Consider the following 18,244-nt stretch of genomic DNA (forward strand, 5'->3'; position numbering starts at 1 on the left):
TGTGGTCCTGAGGGTCTGAGAGAATGAGGAGGCAAGTGGTGGTGCCTGGGAGACCTCTCACCACAGTTGAAGTGAAATGTGGTTGTTAAATTGTCAAAAACCTTAAAGTTGCCTTTATAACTGAGATTGTCTACGAGGTTCGTTCCTTTGGACTTCTCAAAGGGAATTTAAGGCAGGTAATGGAGATCACTCTCACAAAGGTAACGTGGGTTCTTTTGGGATGCTGGGATCATCTGGTGGCAGGAATACAAACAGTGAGGACAATGGGTGTTCTAATAACACACAAAAGGCTGCAAAGTGCTTTGATCCAGATTATTTTAAAGAGTGCTACAAATGCCATTGCTGTAAATGAACTAAGGATGCAAGGTTTCTTCATTCTGGCTGGACTGCATCTGGCTGGGACTCCATATGTCTTTAGCTATTGCTCATGGTGAGTGATTCACAGGATGGCTTCATTCAAGATAGAGAAAGGGAGCAAGGAGGTGACATGTGCTTTTAGGGTAGGCCAATGATTGTGATCTGAAAAAGGCCTATTATACTTATGTCACTTTTTCTTTCAAGTCCCAGTTTCGCTTGCAGAAAGAAAGATGTCTGATAATAAACACCTTTTAAAATGACTTAAACAAGGCTATTCTAGCAATACAATCATGGCAGACCTGGCTCTGTCATCCTTTCTGCTTACATATCTACAATCCCTGAAATTATAGGTCATGTTGAAAGCAATACTATCATTGTGATTATTTCATCTGTGCATAAGAGCAGGTCAATGTTTGAAATGAAGTGTCTTTCATTTTATTCTTGCACAAATGAACCTCATCATTAAAAGAGTAACTTAAATTGCATTTGTTAATTTTGTGCTAACCTTCTCTTTGGAGGTGGGACAGTTCTACTTGTTAACATCAGCCATTGTAAGAATGAGACTCCCAGTCCTGTCCCTTCACACAGGTCTCACCTGAAGTTGATGAGGACAAGGGGGTTGTGTCATGTAGCTGGGATCCAGGCACTCAGACTGAACAAAGCTCTGATGTTTCGATGCATGGCATCTGTGGCTGGCCTGGTGCTGATGTCCAACAAAGAAAAGGGAGAGAAGGGAGAGTCTGAGAGGCTCACGTGGGAGGTTTACTTGGACCAGACTTGGAGGTGGCATCTTCACTTTCACCATGTCCTGTAAGCCTGGATCTCATCCCTGGACACCTGGATGCTGCGGTCCCTAGGGCATGTCATCACTTTTCAGCAACATCTCCTCTCTGTAGAAGTTGGAGGACTGGCCATCTCTGCCATCAGTGTCATGTGAGACGAGCAAATAAGTATATAGGTAAATTGAAGGAGATGCAAAAATTTACGCATAAAACTATAGAAATTCATCTAAATTTTAATATTGGTTGCAACTGAAAAATGAAAATATGAGTAAAGGCTTATTTATTATATTTATAAGATATTTCTCAAATTGTCTTTAATGAGCACTTATTATATTTATAATAAAAAATAGTCAATGTTTTATAAAGTGTACTAATCTGTTTCTTGTTGAAGTCAGAGCATGTGTAATATGCACTTTAACTTAGACTTTTTCATATGTAAATTAGGTAAAAATGCTAACTACTCTTTGCAGTTTTCTATTTGGATATCTTTGTATAAAAATAATTTGCTGCAAAATAGGCATAAAAGTGAATAAATTTTATAAACAAATGTGTATTTAAGAATAATATATGAAATGTCTCTTCTAATATGCAGAAATCTCTAGATTATTGTGTAAATATTTATTTTCATTGTGTTAGTTGCCTTAGAAGCTCATAGGAAGGAACTATACCTTTAATTTGTAGTCCCAGAAGGTAAGATGAGAGATTTTCTTTTAAAAATTTATGTTCTGAGACAGGGTCTTACTCTGTTGCTCAGGCTGGAGTGCAGTGGTGTGATTTCTGCTTATTGAAGCCTCCATCTCCTGAGCTCAGGTTATCCTCCCACCTCAGCCTCCCAACTAGCTGGGCTTACAGTCATGTGTCACCATGCCTGGCTAATTTTTGTATTTTTAGTAGAGACTGGGTTTTGCCATTTTGCCTAGGCTGATCTTGAACTTCTGACCTCAAGTGATCTGCCCACTTCAGCCTCCCAAAGTGCTGGAATTACAGGCATGAGCCACCGCACCTGGCCGAGAGATGTTTTAAGTTTATGTTGAAACACAGTTTAATGATGCCTCCAACTTAACTTGAGCTTGCTGGGAGGCCTTCTCTCTCTCTTCCCCCTTCCTTCTTTCTCTTACGCACACACCATTGTTTTTCACTGTTGACAGTACTTTCTGATGACAGGATTTGCTTCTGGATGGTATCTTTGGCATGCATTATCTTGATGTTCTGTCTTATATATTTAAAATACCATGACTAAACAACTCAGTTCCCAGTGAGCACGGTGCCTCTCTTATTCTCGGCCAGTGCTCTCTCCATGGGAGCCTGCCCAGCATTGCGAGGCATTGTGACCCCTGATGCTGGGTTTTATCTCTTCATGGAGTACCTTCTGCTTCTAAGTTTCCTCAGCCTGGCTGGTATGGAGAAGGACGGATCCTTTCCCTTGTGTTAAAGCTATGTATGGCTAGGGCGTAGGTAGAGTGGGATAGAAGGGAATTCAAATTTGTTTTAATGATACCTGAGATTTGTTTTAATCAAGTATGACAAGACATGCAGCCAGTCCTTTATACAAAAATTAGCTGGGTGTGGTGGCCCTCCCTCCATGGGGGCTCACATGGGGAAGCACCGAGGCGAGGTGAACAGGTGGAGAGAGGGGGCTGCCGGCGGAAGCCTTTACTGTGCTGTCCTGGGAAGGAATGGGTGAACAGGTTGAGCATTTGCTGGTTTGAATCATTTCAGTGGGCTCTAGGTCTTAGGGTTTGTTCCTGGATATCTTGTCCCTGGTCTGGGGTGACCAGAGCAGGGGGACAGGAGCCAGAGTGTAAGAGCCACATAGAGAAGGTGGTGAGAGTGGGCTCTGGATTGGGTTCTTTGTGTTTGAAAGGCGTGCTCCTAGATGAGCTATTTGCTTTCTCTAGGAGAGCAAACTCTGGGAGGAGCAGCGTCTCCAGGGTCAGCAAGGCCCTAACTGCTAAAGAATCAAGAACACAGAAAATAAGAAAATGTAATTAATACAAAGTCCGATACTGCACTTCAGTACTTTCACTCCAGTGGAGTAGATATGAGAATGTAGAAACCAACCAGAGGTAACCTGCTCAAATTACTTTTATTTATAGCACAATTACTTGACAAACAGAAGATTATCTAATGCATAACTATTAAATCTATCTCAACTAGGCCTTCCTATGGATATACCTCTCTCTCTATTTTCTCTCTCTCTCTCTCTCTCTCTCACACACACACACACACACACACACACACAGAGTTCTTTAAAAATATTTTTGTATATTTTTATTTTTACAGATTTAGGGGGTACAATTGCAGTTTTGTTTCATGGGTATATTGTGTAGTGGTGAAGTCTGGGCTTTTAGTGTAAGTATCATCCAAATAGTGTATGTATGCATTAGGTAATTTCTAACGGATGGATACACTATTAGGATGATAGTTACACTGTTTGGATGATAGTTATACTAAAATGGCTGAGCATAACACCCACTGGAGACTTGGAAAAATGGGTGGGTGGGAGTGGAGTGAGGGATGAGAAATTACCTAATGGAGCACCAATGACTATTATTCCACAGTCAATGTCCATGTGTTCACACTATTTAGCTCCCAGTTATAAGTGAAAATATGTGGTATATGACTTTCCATTTCTGAGTTATTTCACTTAGTGGCCTCTAGTTCCATTCATGTTGCTGCGAAAGACATAATTTCATTCTTTTTCATGGCTGTTTAGTATGCCGTGGTATATATGTACCACATTTTCTTTATCTAGTCATTGGCTGATGGGCACTTAGATTGGTTCCATATCTTTGCAATTGTAAATAGTGTTGCAATAATCATATGAGTGCAGGTGTGTTTTTGATATAATGATTTCTTTTTTCCGGGGCAGATACCCAGTGATGGGATTGCTGAGTCAAATGGTAGTTCTATTTTAATTCTTTGAGAACTCTCCATAATGTTTTCCACAGAAATTGTACTAATTTATAGTCCCATCAACAGTGTTTAAGCATTCCATTTTCTTGACATCGACACCAACATCTGCTGTTTTTCTGACCTTTTAATAATAACCAGCCATTCTGACCAGTGTAAGGTGGTATCTCATTGTGGTTTTAATTTGCATCTTTCTGATGATTAGTGATGCTGAACACTTTTCATGTGCTTGTTGGTCACACACAGAGTTCTATGGGAGAGGCATGGAAGCCGTGGCCCTAACATCTAGGTGCGAGTCTGCCTCAATGGGCCCTGAGGCACCCTCTGGGTGCAGAGACTCCCTCTCCTGGTGACCGCGGGTACCATCATTGTCAAATGAATCCCATGCAAGAGCGAGTGTCTGAGTGAGGGCCTAGTGTCTGGCCAGAGACTGGATTTGGAGCATGAGGAGAAACCAGTGACCTGACAGGAACACAGCATCATTGAATTATGCAAGTTCAGCATTTTTATACGATGTGAACCCAATGTTTCTCCCAGATACGATGAGTGCATGCTGTGCCTGCTTACATGCGTGTGATACTAGGCTTCCCATGTTTGTAAGCTACGCATGCTATCATGTGCATCCTCATGAGATGGGGCAGCCCTCAACAGGTTTGACTGCTGTCATGTACTGGCATGATAAAAATCTGTAGCCAGCCCTGGGAGTCAGAGAGGTAACTCAAATGCATGTGCATTCTACACCTGGCTTTGCGTTTCCAAGTGCAGAGACCTCCACTGCAGGGACATTCCTTTCCCCTTCTTCCTCCCCAGTGAAGGATTGATTTGCCTGATTGGCCGCTGACCTTCCTTCCCGACTGGGTGCAGCTAATCTATGAACAATATGAAAGCACTGGAGGTTTGCTCCCCTCTCTCTTCCTGCAGTCCTGGCTGGGCACTCTGGCTGTGTGGCCCCCTGATTTCCTCCCAGGCCCCTGGGACACACACATAGAACCACACCCTCACATCAATTCATCAGTAAAGAAGGTGCCATTATGACCTCCATCTAGTGAGTGTCCAGGTCCCTCGTTTCTCAATGGTTACAAATAGCACTGGAGAAGAAAGAAATGCTGTTTGCTGTCCCCCGTCCTCTAGCATCACCTGTGCATGTCCACATGTGTGGTAGGTTGCAGAGTGCTCTGGGCAGGCCAATCAGAGGCCCGGGTCTGCTCCATGGTCCCAGGCATTGCCTGGACCTGCTGGTGGTCTCCTCGTTTGTTGAGTGGATGGCTTCGTCTGAAGGGATCTGTGATGATGTGTGGTTTCTGCCTGCCCTTCTTACCCCAGTCATAGAGGCACTCGGAGGCCTCTCCCTGTGCCTCAACTTTGCCTCCTTTGTGCTCCCCAGGGACTTCCTGAGCAGAGTAATTTTATGCATGAAGGTTGAGAGCTTCCACCCAGTGAGACTGGGGCCTGGCAATCATCTAAGCTCAAGATGCAGGAATGGGTTTCAGAAGCTCCCTTAACCACCTGAAATTGTGCGAGAAACAGTGTACATGAGGATTTCGGGTGTGTGAGGGAATGATTTTGCAGGTCCTCCGAGGTTCCCTGGCTTCCCAAATGGGAGGAACAGCTGCTGTGGAGGACTCCAGGATAGTGTGACCTGCATGGGGAAATCGAGAAGCACAGGCAACTGGGATTGGCCATGTCACTGGGTGCCCTCCTGTCTCATCCAGTGACAAATGCAACCACAGCCTGAGGAAGTTTAATACCATCTCATCATGATATGCAGTCATTCTCCATTTTTCCTCCTGTTTAGTTGGACTTTAAGGATACAGAGAAGATCCTAAATAAGATAGCTGAGATTTGAGACCAAGGTATCATGGTGGATTCTAATATCAAAACAGAAAATGATGATACTCTCAAAAGGATTAAGAAAAACCTTAAATTTTCGGTGGCTCATGCCTGTAACCCCAGAACTTTGGGAGGCCAAGGTGGGCAGATCACTTGAGGTCAGGAGCTCAAGACCAGCCTGGTCAACATTGTGAAACTCCGTCTCTACTGAAAATGCAAAAAACTATCTGGGCGTTGTGGTGGGTGCCTGTAATCTCAGTTACTCAGGAGGCTGAGGCAGGAGAATCATGTGAACCTGGGAGGCGGAAGTTGCAGTGAGCCAAAACCACACCACTGCACTTCAGCCCAAATGACAGAGCAAGACTCTGTCTCAGAATAATAATAATAATAATAATAATAATAATAAAAAGAAAAACCTTAGATTTTATTCTTATGTAGAAGTCTTTGTAGAGCAAATGCACCAGGCAGTTCCCTATCTAATTTTGTACTGTGTGGGCATACTCTACTTTTTACATTACTTGCCAATCTTGTTCTAGTTCAGAGACTCTAAAGGGATTGTCTTTTATGACAAGCCAGTTTAGAGTCTACAGTCAAACCTTTTTCTACTTCATTGAACTTTAGAAACCCTGCTGTTCTACACCTCTGTCTTATTTCTCTTGCCATTTCTGTTTATACTGGTCTCACGAGTGACCTTATGTGACACATTATCCAAAGCCTCTGTGTTCATGAACTATATAATTGTAAGAAAAATGGTTATCCTGCTTTTGAACTATATGGGCTTTCAACTTGACATCCACCCAATCAATGAATTCAGATTCTATTAATTCAGAGCAATAAATGATGTCAAGAAAAAAGAAGTGGTTATAACTGAGCAAAATATTTTACTAGTAAAGGAGACAATCCTAATGGGGACATTTGCATGTTCAGTCAAGGCGTAATTAAATGCCTGCAGAAAAATAACTGAAAATCATACCTGTCTCAGTGCTTTTAGACAGGGTTATAATGTACATTGATTTTGTTTCTTGATGATGAATTAGTCTTTGAATTTCTGAGAGTTGGATTTGTGAATGCAGAAACACCAACATATTTGCTACTTAGTTGAGGATCAAGAAATTGTCTTCAGCTCTGCATCAGTTTTGGTAGAAGCAAAAATTGCACCAAAGAGATGCGTAGAAAAGTTGTTTCAATAATCTAGACATTTATTTCTCTCTCACATAACAGCCCAGAGCTAACCAGATAGCCCAGGGTAAATTAAGTGGCGTTGCTCCCTGAGGCCTCCTTGTTACCAGGTTCCTTAGGTGGTTCTGCCATCCTCAACAAGTAGATATCTCAGGGTCCAAGCAGTGTTCTCTAGCAGTCGCCATTTTCCAGCCAGTGAAAAGCGGGAAAGAAAAAGTGGATGTAAGCAGCTTCCTAGTGTGATGCCAAAGTTGCACATAACTTGCTGCCTGCCTTTATTAACTAAGTAGCAGTCATGTGGCCACACCGATGTGCAAGGAAGGCTGAGAAATGTCTACATTTTATAGGTCAGGAAACCCATAGATGATAAATCAATGGCTTTATATTATAAAATAGTAACATACTATTGTATGACTCTTGGTTCAGAGTTCTTCCATCACACTAATCAACAGGCATTATTACGCTCTTTTAGAGAGCTATCTAAGGAGAACACAAACTCCTTAGATAATTTGTACATCCTTCAGCCGGCAGCTCATAAGGGGCCTTCTTTATGATGCCTTCCCTGACTACTGAAAGATTGCAGTGTTCCTTGGGCTCCCCCTGAAGCTCGTTTCCCGCTAATGTCTCATGGGTGGGGTAAGCCAGAGACACATATCATGGTGGTTCTCAAAGTTCCTGGTCTCAGATCCTCTTTACATTTTAAAAAATTGTTGAGGGCACAAAGAGCTTGTGTTTATGTGGGTGATATTTATATTTTCCAAGTTAGGAAATAAATCTAAGAAGATTAAAAATATGTATTTATTAAATCCATTGAAAAATGAAAATGACAATTATATGACATACAAATAATGCCTTTTAATAAAAATACCTATAGGCCAGGCGCGGTGGCTCACGCCTGCAATCCCAGCACTTTGGGAGGCCAAGGCAGGTGGATCACCTGAGGTCAGGAGTTCGAGAGCAGCCTGGCCAGCATGGCAAAACCCCATATCTACTAAAAATACAAAAATTAGTGGGGCATGGTGGCGGGTGACTATAGTTCTAGCTACTCAGGAGGCCGAGGCAGGAGAATTGCTTGATCTTGGGAGGCAGCGGTTGCAGTGAGCTGAGATCGCGTCACTGCACTCCAGCCTGGGCGAAAGAGTGAGACTCTGTCTCCAGAAACAAAAACAAAAACAAACGCTATAATTTCTCACACAAAACAAAACGAAAAGAAATGGAAAAAGTGGCGTGTGTTACTTTTTTTGTGGTTGTGACACACTTTTTCTAATTAATGTCTGGCATAATAGGAAAGCAGTTGGATTCTCATATCTATTTCAGCATTTAGTCTGCTACAATGTGCTGTTTTGATTGAAGTATATAAAGAAAACCCAGTCTCACCCATATATGTAGTTAGAAAATGGACATATTAATATCAATAGCCTTTTCAGAAAATTGTGGATATTTGTCTTTGATACTATACCAGATTGGGCCAGTGACAGTTTCTTAAAGGCTAATTGCAGCATGAAGTCTGAAACCCTGGCAGTATCGTTTTATACTCCATAACATTCAAATCCAATGGGTTATCTCACTTTGGATGGAGCTTTATAACCCATGTATGCTTTTGAACCTTCGTGCATTGGTTATTTGGAAAACATTGGTTCACCAAGTTATGCAGATCTTCCAAATGTCAATGCATTTCATTATGTGGTACCAAAAAATTATATTGTTAGAAGGACTACTGACTTCACCATGAAAATCTTTATTTTGGAATGTTCTAAAATTTAAGTTTTGGCTTGAAAGGTTGGATTTTATATCAGCAAGAAATACTGTCCGTTGTTTTCCTTGAAGTGACAAGCTCACTTGGTTCATCTTGGAAAAAAAAATCTCTTAAAGACCCAACTCTGAATAGCCATAGGTAGTTTGCAATATTTCTTTAAGTAAAAATGGTGTCGTATGAAAGAAGTGGTTAGTACAGCTTGAGACTCAAATGATCACATGTATTTTTCTGTGGTACAACCATTATACTTTCCTGTGCAGATGAAGTGCCTCATACATACTTCCTATTTCGTCACAGAGAATATTACAAAGATGTGTACTCAAAGGTTGAGACTTAAAGTTAATAATTGTTACAGCTTCATCAATAAAGTGAAGTGCTTAAGTAAAACTGGCTTTTTTTAAACTTCAGTTTTGAGCTCACTGACTTCTAGCACCGTTTGGTGTCATTGTCTGATTCCTGCTAAACACCAGCAGTTTAACCCACCATCAGTGCAAATGTCAGAAGAAGAACGAGATCATGTCCTTTGCAGGAGCATGGTTGGAGCTGGAGCCCATTATCCTTTGCAAACTAACACAGAACAGAAAACCAAATACCCCATGTTCTCACTTATAAATGGGAACTAAATGATGAGAACACAGAGGCACAAAGAGGGGAACAACACACAATGGAGCCTTTTGAGGGCAGAGGGTGGGAGGAGGGAGAGGATCAGGAAAAATAACTGTTGGGTACTAGGCTGAGTACCTAGGTGACCAAATAATGTGTACAACAAATCCTGGTGACATGAGTTTACCTGCATAACAAACCTGCACATCTACCCCTGAAGCTAAACTAAAAGTGAAAAAAAAAAGGAAATAGTTTTGATCTTGCAAGATGTCTTAAAGGGCCTCAGCACCCTCTAAGTGCTTGTGGAGTGGCCTGAGTGTTTTGGCACCCTGGTCCTGGAAGAAGGGGTGAGGAGAAGGGAGCTGCGGAATGGTCAAGAGGAAAGCCATGAACCCCGACTGACCCAAGCATAGGCGCTGTCTTAGCCTGTGCAAGCTGCCAGAATACCATAGCCTGCGTGGCTAAAACAGCCAGCATTTATTTTTCACAGGTCTGGAACCCGGGAAGTCCAAGATAGAGGCAGTGGGAGATTTGGGGTCTGGTGAGAACCTGCTTTCTGGTCATAGATGGCCACTTTCCTGCTTTGTCCTCACATGGCAGAAAAGAAGAGGTGTCTCTGGGGTCCCTTTTATAAGGGCACTAATCCCATCCATGAGGGCTTCACCCTCAGGATCTAATCACTTCCCAAAGGCCCCACCTTTTAATACTATCTCATGGGGGGTTAGGATTCTGACATTTGGATTTTGGCAGGACACAAGCATTCAGTCCATGCAGACGCTGAATGCACAAGCAGGTGCTGTGGGCAGAGCTGGAGATGACAGTGGGGAGTAGCCTCTGATAAGCCAAGGGCAGCAGGCTCTAGTTGAAAAGAGAGGGTATCAAAGACAGCAGAGCCTAGTGAGAAACAGCTGGCTGAGAGCAGGCAGGACGGATTATATAGCTGGCAAGTGACCACTTCACTGAGCCGACTTCAGTTTGCGGGAGTAGCTGTAGGTGGTACCAGCGGTGAGTGGGTGCAAAGCTCTTATGTTTCTAATCCCACAGTGTGTTCAGTATTGTATTGTCCTTTTTATGTGTGCATCTAGGCTCTCCCCTCTCGCTGGTAGGTGCTGGAGGGCAGGACCCATATCTACTTATCGCCTGGCCCAAAATAGCTGCTTGATAGGAGTTTTCAGAATGAATAAAGATAGGGACAACATTGTTTATTATAAACGATAATAAGTTCAGCTTAGCAGGACTAGCTATTAAAGAATAATGAAATAGAACAGGTTCAGGCAGAGAGGTGTGAAGAGAAAACTACACTGTGTCGGGCTAAAGGAGAAGCACAGTCTGCGTGGACAGCAGTCAAATCTGCAAGGTGACCCATTTCACTTCCTACCATCCTTAGCATTTCTCTCTCTTTCATCAACTCTGGTCTTGTATTTTTTTTTTTGCTGGCCACATTTTATTTGTTCTTTTTCTTTGAATAGGATAACCGAAAATACAGATAGTATGCAATAAAATAAAATAGATGAAACAAATTCTAAGAGACTGCGATGCCACATGTTACATTTAACCTAATTTTATTCCTGCTTGTCTTGGGATGGGGAATAGATCATTCAGTAAAAACATACAGTAAAAACAAAATACCTTATCATGTACAACTTTTAAACTACAATAATGATATACCTTAATTACTTCCATGCACACAGAACATTAGGCTTTTTTAAAAAAATAAACACAAGACTTTTAGGAACATTTTATAATAAAGCAATTCCTAATTTTTCTTGGTAGATAGACCAAGCACCTACAAAATACAAATTCCTATACACAGTGAGCACATTACTTAAAACGAACCTTAAGTAAATTAAGTACGTGGACAGCCTTAGGATAAGCTGACATTTATATTAAGCTAGGTAGGCAACAAACCATAGTGCCAAATTGAAGAAGTGTATTTGCAAATAAATTTTTTAAACCAAATTAATTTTTATAATTAAATACAGAAAATGTACTGATACACTAAAATAAATAAGATGTGATGTATTAACACTTCACTATAAAGAATGCATACCAGAACATTTATAAACAGCGAATGAGTCTTATTAAGAATAGTTTACTACAATAAACGCTGGCTAAATAGAAGTGTGTATCGTGAAGCACTGGGTGGTATATGTTTTGCTACATACTCTTCTTACCTTGAGGTAGATAACACATGTGTACCAAATTCAGCATTCATTTTCAATTGCTGCTGGTATCATGTCTTTTAAGAAATGTGTACAGTATGAAAAACTTGAAAATACTCATGACTGAAAAATGTTTTTGGAAAAAAAATAGATATTTTCATGCAATTATGTAGAGTCTCGCTGTGTAAATTTCAAGGCCAGGTTTGTTTCCTGTAAAACAGATCATCATTTTATGAGAGAATGTTCTTTACTTGTCTTAGCGCATTTCTTTTGTCTCCTCTTGTGTTGCATTATTTTGCTTTATTCTTTAATTTTGTGTGCAAATGACATGCCAGTTAAAATGAAAACCGTCTCACATGTAGAAGAAAAGTCTGCATTTTAAAAACCAATAATAAAATAAACCAACTAATAAAATCCTTACTAAATGACACCATCTGATTCAAGTAAAAAGTGACTTAAACACTAGTTATAAAAGAAAAAGACAAAATACATTTCATGAAAAACACAAAGACAAATGTCTGCTGAGTGTTTTAGTTCAGATGTTTCAGAATGCTGCTGTAAGTTTGATGAGGAATTTGGGGGGAAGATTTCATAGCAGAAGGTGTTCGTGTGGCCTGTATTGACTTAAGTGGTGACCCAATTGGACTGTGAAACTGCGGGATGCCTGTGGACTTGAGCTGCTTGTTAGAGAGGAACTCCCCACTGTTGTTCAGAAATCCTTCCTCATTTCCTCTCTCCCCAAGCTTCCTATCCTCTACTGGCTCAGTCTCTAGCATTTCAGGATCTTCTTTCCTGCTAAAGAATTTGTCCAAGTAACTAGTGCAAGTGTTTTCCTTCTCAACTTGTTCATCCTTCTTTACCTCACAAAACTGATTTATGAAAAAACAGTCATCCCCACCACTCACAAACTGGTTGTCCCAAGAAGGTTGGTACAAGGCTTCTAATTGAGCCGGATTTGCCATTCCTTTTTCCTGTTTTTCTTGGCTTACTGACTTTGATATCAAACTTTTCAATTCTAGTTGGGACACTGAGCTATTCAAGTCATTTAATTTGTCAACAACATCAGTAGGCTCATGTTGGGAATTAAGTTGAATGGTTACTGCAATAAAGGAATCAAAGTCAAACCCCTGATTCTTTTCTTTTTCTTTTCTAGCCAATTGCTTTGATGCTTCCTCTAGTGCTATCTGGGCTTTAACCAATCAATTCCTTTCACATTTTGTCTTGCCTTTCTTATCAGATTTTTTTAGTTGCTTTGTTCTTTCCAGTTGGAAAGATCTATGATAAGCCTGGGTTCATAGTGATGGTTAACTCCACTCTCTCCAAACTAAGTTATCTAAATATGATGATGACCTCGTTTTGTAGTTACGAACATGGCTACACTCCAGATCACAGTATTTGTTTTCATGATTATCTGGCTCATAAGGCTCAGTAGAGTAATTCGTATCAAAAGCAGGATCCTCCAGATACTTTTCCCAATCTCCACATATTTTCAGGGATCAAATTGTACTTCTTCATCAGTGACATGAAACAGAGATCTTGGATTAAGCTGAACTTCATCAATATCAAAGTTGTTGCGTATAGGCCAATCATGCTCTGAAAACTGACAATCATGGTACCTTTCGCAGTTATAAACGTGACTGTGAGTTTCATCCATAAGCAAAACATCATCAAGTTTATCTTCAATATGAAAACGATAACTTGAAATTAGCTCATCCTTTGGAAAAGAATATATGCTCATGTAAGGATGGGAGAGCACTTCTGCTTGTTAACTGATCCATGGGGCTAAATGTCGAAATTTGTTTCAGGAAACCCAGTGCTTCTCAAGTAATTCCTGGAAGCAGCTGAGTTAAAGGTTTGTGTGGCTCAGTCATGTCACTTCTAATGTAAACTGGAATTATGCTAAGAAGCTCCTGATGATCTTCCTCATGTGCAACTAGAACAGATTCTAAAATCAGCAGCATCTGTTCAAGTTCATGTGCACCTGCAAAAAGTATTTTACCAGTCAGCATTTCGAAAAGATGCAGCCTGCAGCCCACATGTCAATGGCTTCAGTATAATTATTATGAGAAAGTAAATGATGTGGAGATCTGTATCATTTAGTAATCAATCCTTCAGAAAGATGATGCTTATGGGAATAATGAGGATCCATGATCCGTGCAAGACCAAAGTCACATATCTTCAGCACCAGGTTTTCAGTATTAATGAAAAGAATAGCTGGTTTGAGATCTCTGTGCAGTACGTTTGCAGAGTGAATATACTTGAGCCCCTGTAGCAGCTGATACATGAACAGCCTGGCATGCTCTTCCAGTACAGGGCCCTGCTCCAGCACATTAGCCAAGTCTGTCTCCATGTACCCCTGAGCAATGTAAACACTGTTCAGCTCCGTAAGAGAGCCCACATCGTCTGTTAATTGGCTTCTGCTGGGACCAAGAATTTCAAACACTTTCACAGTGTTATCATGGTCAAGTCTTCTAATAATTTTGATTTCATGTAGACATGTTGACACTCTGGGGATCAGTAAGGACAATTTTCTTGATGGCCACTCTTTTGTCACAGTCATTGTCTACAGCAGAAAAAACCAAGCCATTGCCTCCACAACCCACTGGTTTTAAGTCCACAAACCAGATCAAAACCATGAATGTTCATGAAACTTTCAAATTTCTCTGCCATTTTGAAACCCTAATTCTTGCCTTTTCCTTTCAAATTGTTGAACTTGTGTAAACACGGAAACTGGCATCAAAAGGAAAGATTTTTCAAAAAGGGAGAAGAAAAATAATTATGCTTCCACAGCAAGATGGTTTCTTGATGTTCACTGCATATGCCAAACAGGCCTGTTGAGTTCCCCTTAGACTTAAAGCTCAAATGGAGAATTAAAAACTCTACTCCTATCGAGAATTAAAAAGATTGCAGTACTCATAGTTCAAGAAAGGGGCAGCAACTCTGCAGACGTTTAAAGAAAACACTCAAGAAACTCAAACGGAATGAAATGACATATTAAGAACTCATATTACTGTGCTAAATGATTTGACATTTAACAAACATGTGAATAAATATGCACACAACAGGCTTCTATGAACATTCTCCTCACTAGTCCTGCGCAGTGTCGTTCTAAGGAGCTTCTTTGCTTCCTTTGTTGCCGTATATTTCAACAGGAAGCTCTGGCGGCTGTTGCTTAACAGAAGATGTCTTTTGTTAGTGATCAGGTGGCTCCAGCTCAGCACACTCACAATCAAAGCTACCGTCCATCTTACTCTGATACAACAGGACTTCTCCGACTCCTCGAGAGAAGGCGGGGCCGGCGGACAGCCCCCAGTGTCGGCTCAGGTCTCCAGGCTCTCGCTTTGCCGCAGTTGCCGCCGTGTAACCGTGACCTGACTCTGGTCTTTTTTAAATGTGTGTTCTTTGGTGGGCAGGGGAGAATTGCGTGGGGTGGAAGTAGACTGTCTGTATCCGTGGGGAGCTTTGGTTGATGTTTCCAGAACCAACCCAGGCTAGAAGACTTTATGTTTGTGCTGCGGGTGGAAATCAGAAACCAGGAAATTGCATCAGCTAAATTCGGTAGTGGAATGGCACTGCTTCCATGAGGGAAAGTCTGTCTAGGTAGATTTAATTTCACAATCCATCTTTAGTCAAGGTGATACTGATGGATCATTTCTGTATGCTGGTCTTTGCACGTATTGTCTCATGAACACACACAATAACCTTATAAGATTATATTATGGATACGAATACCAGCTCAGAGATGTTAGGAAACTTGTTCAAGGTCAAAGAGTGTAGAAAATTCAAGCCCAAGTTGTTCTAAAGGTGGTTGTGTTGGGAAGGAGGGTGGGATGTGCTTTCACTTGAAATACTAACTCTAAAGGACAACAGTTGAATTTAATTGATGGGAAATCTAAGAATTTATCTCTGTAAATAATACTGGGGCTCACTTCACTAGTAGAGAGGGAATAAATTATCTACCTTTTAGAGGTGGATGATTAGCCTCAGGGTATTGGGCTGCTCTTTAGCTAATTACTTTGCTGATGTAGTAAATGGCTATTGATTCTAAAAGGTGAGCAGTTCATTTCCTACAGACCAAGCAGGTCAAACATAATTTCTGTAATAATAATAATTATGAAATGTACCTTCATGCTAGAAAGGGAGCTATCACTGGTGTCATCTGAAGCTGCAGGAGGGTGAAGAAGTACAAGAGGGAAATCATCAACAAGAATGAACTGAACATGAATCCTTAATGGAAACCTAGCTACCCATTAAACAGCAGAGGTAATTGAGCTGTTTAATGGATATTTTAATTTTTACAGGCTATGAGATTGTAGTTTGAAAAATTATCTTTTGAAATAATAATGTGCACAGAATTGATATACTGAGTTACCATAGAAATCACCTTCGGTACTATTAACACTGCTAATCATGTTGCTTCACCCTTAATGTGTTTCATAAGTATAAATGCTTCCTAGCAGCTACATAAATCTATCTTACTTTATAATTTAAGACTACTCTTTTTTTCTGATTCTTTGATAAATTTAATTCCCTGAAAAACATCCAGCTTATAAATTTAAACAAACATAAAACAAAACTCATATTTTCTGGTAGCAAATATCAGTTTAGAATTCTATTACTCGGGTTTCATTTTTCATATTTTTTTCTGTCACCTTATATCTCTAGAGTCAACTTGAAGTCATTACTCCATTTGTCCATGCATTCATCTATCCATCCATGATCCATCTTCCATCCATCCATCCATGCAACCATCCATCCATCCACGATCATCCATGATCCATCCATCCATCCATGCATCTACCTACCCATCCATGCATCCATCCATCCATCCACCTACACAACCATCCATCCATCCATCCAACCATCCATCCATGCATCCATTCATGAGCCACCATCCATCCATCCAACCATCCATCCATGCATCCATCCATGCATTTATCCTTCTAGCCATCTTTTAACTCATTACATAAATTAAGCACCAATTACATGCAAGGCTTTGTGCTATACAGGCACTCTGGAGCTTATAAAAATAAATTACACAATATGCCTCCTATAATCAAGTTTGCAATCCAGCAAGAAAAACTAGACCCAAATGTACATTGTGTATATAAGAAAGTTTTTGGTAAATAGTAGAAGAGTATGCATGTATAATGGTATCAAAGAAAGAAATCACTTCCGGATAGAGGCTGATATTTCTTCTTAGATATTTCATATGCAATAGGCAACACAAACTGTAAATTTTTCGAACTAAATTCACTAATTCTTCCTTCACCTACCACTAAATTTTCCCATCATCTGCATTCCCCATACTCAGTGGTTTCAGCTGCTACCCACTTAAATTAGAAACTAGAAATAATAGAGTCATCCTTGATTCAGATTTCAACTGTACCTGAATTAATCACCAAGTGTCAGATATTTTGCTTTCTAAAATTTTCTCAGATCTATTTTGTTCTTGCCATACTTAGCACAACTATCTTGATAGAAACCTTCATGAGTTTACCCATTAGATTATTGCAATAGTTTATCAACTAGTTTTTCTGCCTCTTATCTTGTGCCTTGGAAAATCTTCTTTCACATAACAGCTGGTGTGATATATTTAGACAAAATCTGAAGTCCCTTGATCAAAAGTCTTCGATGGTTTCCTATAGCTGGCACCTTCCCTACTATGTTGTGTGCAAAGCCAACCTCGACCTGTCCTCTGTATTTCTCTAGCCTCATCTTCTTACTCAAGAGCTAGGCTTTAGGATCTCTGAACTATATTTTTTTTCTTTTTGAAAATTATTTTAGAGCTTCCATGATGATTTGGGGGGACTATTTTAAAATCACTACAAATATTTCGTAATTAATATCTGGTTGTTTTCTAACCAATTGAGTAATTTGTTGCACAGTAAGCCACCTCACATCTTTCAGTAAGAAATACACTAAATTTGAATAGTAAATTACAGAGTGAATTAGGACAAAATTCAAATTTGCTTTAAATATTTCTTTGGAGGAGGAGACGCCACACTTCTACTCAATGAAGAGAAACATTTTTACAGTCCAGAGGTCTTTTATTTTCATTTAAACACTTAATATGCCATGAATGCATAGGGAATAGCTTCCTCAGCTCAGGCTCCTTCCCACTGGTTCTCACACAGTGCGTGTATCTGGGTGGAGCAGGCTGGCGCTTCAGTTGAACCCAGGTACCTTTCTCTTTGGCTTGTTTCTTTTTCTGATCATGTTCCTTCAGGCATTTCAGGAAGCTATCTCAGCTCTTAGGGTGCTTTATGTGCTCAATATGCACTTTAATCCTCTTGGCAAGAATCTTGCCCTTAACTTGTTTGTTACAACAATGCCAACAGCATGCTGGGCAACACAGCAGACTCTCCGTTTTGCCATGGTAACATTTGTGGGGCATTCCTTTTTGAACAGTACCCCTTTCCTTGATATCTACAATACCACCTCTCTTACAGATTTGCATAAATATGGTCAAAGAAACAACTCCTTTTTTTTTTTTTTTGAGATGGAGTCTCACTCTGTCACCCAGGCTAGAGTGCAGTGGCGTGATCTTGGCTCACTGCAAACTAAACCTCCTGGGTTCAAGCAATTCTCCTGCCTCAGCCTCCTGAGTAGTTGGGACTACAGGCACATGCCACCACACCTGGCTAATTTTTTGTATTTTA

At 40.5% G+C, this 18,244-nt stretch overlaps 1 pseudogene; it reads right to left on the bottom strand.

Annotated features, from left to right (window-relative positions):
• Nucleotides 1-12,112: 12,112 nt before the first annotated feature.
• Nucleotides 12,113-14,252, bottom strand: LOC126961415 (mitogen-activated protein kinase 6-like; annotated as a pseudogene).
• Between the last annotated feature and the right edge of the window lie 3,992 nt (nucleotides 14,253-18,244).

Source organism: Macaca thibetana, chromosome 8 (assembly GCF_024542745.1).
Source record: "Macaca thibetana thibetana isolate TM-01 chromosome 8, ASM2454274v1, whole genome shotgun sequence".
NCBI classification, from domain to species: Eukaryota; Metazoa; Chordata; class Mammalia; order Primates; family Cercopithecidae; genus Macaca; species Macaca thibetana.